The 4952-nt window shown below is 36.2% G+C and overlaps 1 pseudogene; it reads left to right on the forward strand.

The window, feature by feature from the left end:
* The first annotated feature begins 892 nt into the window (after nucleotides 1-892).
* Nucleotides 893-992, forward strand: LOC127077379 (uncharacterized; annotated as a pseudogene).
* Nucleotides 993-4952: the final 3960 nt, after the last annotated feature.

Consider the following 4952-nt stretch of genomic DNA (forward strand, 5'->3'; position numbering starts at 1 on the left):
AGAGTTTTGGTTTTCTATCCTTGGATCAGATGGTCCTTCCACTTCCGTTCCACTTCTTAGTATGATTGCATGAGCGTGGTTTCTCGGGTTAGGTTGGGGCTGTCCAGGAAATGTACCAGTTGGGGCAGCAGTAGGCGCTTGTTGTTGAGCTACTTGTGATATTTGCGTTTCCAGCATTTTGTTATGGGTAGCCAGGGCATCCACTTTACTTGCTAGTTGTTTAATTTGTTCGCCAGTGTGTACATTCTGGTTTAAGAAATCTTTATTGGTTTGTTGTTGAGAAGCTATAAAGTTTTCCATCATGATTTCCAAGTTGGATTTCCTAGGGGCGTTATTGCTATGTGTAGATGGGTTCGGCTTCTGATATCCCGGAGGTATAGCTGGGGCTTGATTTGGAGATTGTCCAGGTGCGTATAGAGCATTATTACTCTTATATGAAAAATTGGGATGATTCTTCCAATTTGAGTTATAGGTATTCGAGTAGGGGCTTCCTTGAGCATAGTTTACTTGTTCTGCTTGGATTCCTGTTAAGAGTTGACAATCTGTAGGAGTGTGACCTTGGATTCCGCAGACTTCGCAATTCTGAGTTATAGCAACCACGGCGGTTGGAGGTGATACATTTAAACTTTCAATTTTCTGGACCAGAGCATCCACTTTTGCATTAACATGATCAAGGTTACTTATCTCGTACATGCCGGTTTTCATTTGAGGTTTTTCCACCATTGTTCGTTCGGTTCCCCACTGATAGTGGTTTTGGGCCATGCTTTCGATAAGCTGGTAAGCATCAGCATAAGGTTTGTTCATTAGTGCACCACCTGCAGCGGCGTCTATTGTTAACCTTGTGTTGTATAAGAGACCATTATAGAATGTGTGAATTACTAACCAGTCTTCTAAACCATGGTGTGGACAAAGTCTCATCATGTCTTTGTATCTTTCCCATGATTCGAAAAGAGACTCGTTATCTTTCTGTTTAAATTCATTTATCTGGGCTCTTAACATAGCTGTTTTGCTTGGCGGAAAATATCGGGCAAGAAAAACTTTCTTCAACTCGTTCCAAGTGGTGACAGAGTTGGAAGGGAGAGACTGAAGCCATCTTCTAGCGCTATCTCTTAATGAGAAAGGAAAAAAACGAAGTCGAATTGCCTCTGAAGTGACACCATTAGCTTTAACAGTATCAGCGTATTGGACAAATACGGATAAATGAAGGTTTGGTTCCTCGGTAGGATTTCCAGAGAATTGGTTCTGTTGCACTGCCTACAACAACGAAGGTTTAAGTTCGAAGTTGTTTGCTTCGATTGCGGGCGGAGAAATACTTGAATGCGGTTCATCTTGCGATGGAGCGGCGTAATCTCTAAGAGCACGAGCTGGTTCTGCCATCTCGGGTATCGAAGGGAAAATGTTTTTGAAATCAGGAAGTTCGACAGGAGGGAGATTGTTTGCAGCACGATATTCCCGAATTCGTCGTAAGACTTGGAGATATAGTTCGATATCGTTGATTCGTAAGTAGAACGGTTCGCCTTGTGAGCGAGTGTGTGGCATACAAATCGATGATAGAAAGAAAAGAAAAAAGAAACCTTAGTCTCTACAGCGTAACGGAAGAGTTACGATATCGACTAAACAAAAGTCCCCGGCAACGGCGCCAAAAACTTGATCGCTCGACTTTATGAGTCGAATTGGGGTACAAACTGCAAGTGCACAGTTCTATCGCGTAGTTTTAAAAGATATCGATCCCACAGGGACTTATGAATCGATATACAGTTATCTAAGGTTACTTCGTAAAGCTAAGGTGGATAATGTTTGATTGTTTGGGGAAAAGCTAAAACTAAAAATAGAATCTAAATTAAATATCAAATAAACGGATATCGGTATGTAGTTCGTCGTAATTAGGGAATCAATTCTTTGTTGGTTTCTTGGTTTTAAAATAAATCATTTCAGTTGACTTTATTGATTAAAAGTTCTATCTCAAACTCTCGCTCTGTTGAATAAACCATGATTTTATGTTAACGTAGCTGTCACTTATAATTAAGTCAAAAACCATTTTTTGAAAGGAATAAAGTCCGTAGAAACTCTTTTTAAGAAAACACTAACCGTTTAAACACCCTTATCTCAAACTCTCGCTCTGTTGATTTAGGTTATATAATTAAATTCGAATGCTTAACTCTCGTCCTCACATTCAATCTTTAAAAATACTTTTTGGAAAAGATTAGAATTTAATTAACTCTAAAAATTGCTCTCGCCCTGATCTAGAATTAATGTCCAATTTACACTGTCCAGTTAAAACCTCAAACTTTCGCTCTATTGATTTTAACCTCTTTATGTCCTTTACTCTCGTATAAAAACTTTGTTATTAAACCTGTAAACTGAGACCGTAAAAAGAGTGATTTTAATTTTAAATTTAATTAAACCGACTTAGTTTTGATCCCTTATTCCGCTTACTTTACATACCGATATCCAGGCGAATTAGCCAGATATGCTAAACGAACTTAAATAATTATCATGCATAAACAGACTCATCCCAAGCAAATAATATAGATAAATAATAAAACAAAACATTAAACAATAATTAAAGAACCTGAATAATTTAAACAGTAGTCTTGAACACTCCACCACAAGCCGGTAGGATTTGCTCTTGAATTCTTCAATCAAACAACAAATTAAAACGAAGGAATAAAAAACTAGATTCTAACGTAAGGTTAGATCCGGTAAAAAGGTACACAATAGTTTCCGGTGTAGAAACTATTATGTGAAAATTAATTAAGTGCTAGAGAGGAAAATAGAGTTGCAAGAGAAAACAATAAAAATTGCAAAAGCGGTATGTAAAAGGTATGCTTAAACTGCTGAAGAAAAGAAAATTGAAACTGCCGAAATCTGAAAAAAAGCGTGGAACCCCTGTAGGGTTTGCAAAGTTGCTATTTATATTGATGCTTTCCGTAACGGTTTTCAAAGCAGTCCGTGTCAAGGGGTCTTCACGTAACGGATGCATCACCGTGGAAATAGGATTCAGTGTGTATATAGGACTCAACGTCTCTGAAGGCAGAAATGTAGGGGGATGGTGTGACGTCCGTCACACCATGTGTGACGCTCGTCACATAAGTGTATGCAGCGTGACGTTCGTCACAGCATCTATGGCGGTCGTCACAGGCACGACGCCTGTGTCTTCTTTGGGCTGGGCTTGGCTTTTGCTATTTGTTTCTTTTCATTCCTTTTTGCACCTCCTTTTCTTCCTTTTTTACTTGTGCTTCAAATAAGACACCTGAGACAAATAGAAAGGAAATACCGCGTAATATCTAATAAAATGAAGTAAATTGAAATAAATAATAATTTAATTTAATTGAATTAAGTCCTAAAATATGATATAATTTCATGTTATCAATAATATAAATCATTGGTTGTCGTTAACATGTATGTGTAAGGTTTGTTTTATCATTATCACTTGCAGTAAAGAGAACTAATACATGAGTAAAATAATATAAGCTTCTTGATTTGTGCATGACTATTTTTATTATTGCATGATGATTACATATGATTTTATTTTATGTGTGTGGTTTGATATAAGATGAAGTTACAGGTTTGTTATACTCACATGAAAGAAACAGCATGAGAAAAAATAAAGTAGCTTGCCGTAAGAGAGAAAGTTGTAACATGCATGGTGGTGTTGTGTCGAAATGTAGAATTAATATATATTTTAATGAAGGTAAATAAATAACGAATGGACCAACATGGTTCGTTGGTAGCTCCCCCCTCACTACAACATAGAGGTATTGGCTATTTTGAATAATAAAAATCTAATTATATTTTTTTTCTTTTCTTTTAAAATTTCTATCAATTTAGTCTAAGTTTTTCCATAAATTCATAAAAAAAAAAGTTTCTATTATTATAGACTAAAAACATTCTTAATTCATTCTTAAATTTAGTTTATTTAGTTTTTTTTATTTCTTTCTTTTTAGTTTAATTAGGTTTTATTATTTTGTATGCCCTTTTAATTTTATACTCGTTAATTAAGATTTAGATATTTTATATCCCCTTTTAAATTATGTACCCCCCATCCCGAAGCCATGTAATAGCGTAGTCTTATTTTTCGCACTTTAATTTTTCCATAGTGTGAATATAACTGTCTACATGTATGCTAATAGGATTGCATGGAAAGATAAATAATCGAACTTAGATAAATTAATTCAAGATAATATATCCGAATCCAATCATTTCCACACTTGCACCTCTAGGGTAACCCTCTCTTTGTTGCCTTACGATATTACGGTCATGTCCCGCGAATGTGGGGATACCCTTAGCAAAGACCCTTTCGATTAAATCATCATCATCCCTAAACAGATAAGTCATAGTCCCTTCGATCAAAAGGTCAATGTCCCTACAAGATAAATCATAGTCCCTCGAACGTTGCCTTCGAATATATGACCTTGTCCCTCGAACGTTGCCTTCGAATATATGACTTTGTCCCTCGATGACCCTTCGTTGTAGCCTACGATTAAAGTATGATCGTCCCTTCGAATGCTAAGGTATCCTTACAAATGTTGCCTTCAATGACCAATCGACGACCCCATGATGTCCCTTTACATCCAAAGGATAAGACTACTTACGTCTCAATAGTAAGGACAGTTTTACCCTCCTAAGGATAGGAAATACCTATAAAGACCTTGGTTAGGTATAACTCTTAAATGCTTGCTCACAGCTTAAAATACTTTTCACACCTCACACTTTTCAAAACATCTTTTAGAAAATCACCACTTGGTATACATTTGCACCAGAATCATCGCCGAGTTATATTTTTCTAAACATCTTTCAAAATCAAACGAGATAAACACTTTGTATACATTCGTACAAGAATCATTACAAAGTTAAACTCTCCTTTCAAAATATTTTCTAAACACACCACATTTTCCAAACACTTTCTCAAACAAGGAAAACATAAGTGAGTTAAGCAATTAAGAGCCCAT

The sequence above is a fragment of the Lathyrus oleraceus genome, chromosome 4 (genome assembly GCF_024323335.1).
Source record: "Lathyrus oleraceus cultivar Zhongwan6 chromosome 4, CAAS_Psat_ZW6_1.0, whole genome shotgun sequence".
Classification (NCBI taxonomy): domain Eukaryota; kingdom Viridiplantae; phylum Streptophyta; class Magnoliopsida; order Fabales; family Fabaceae; genus Lathyrus; species Lathyrus oleraceus.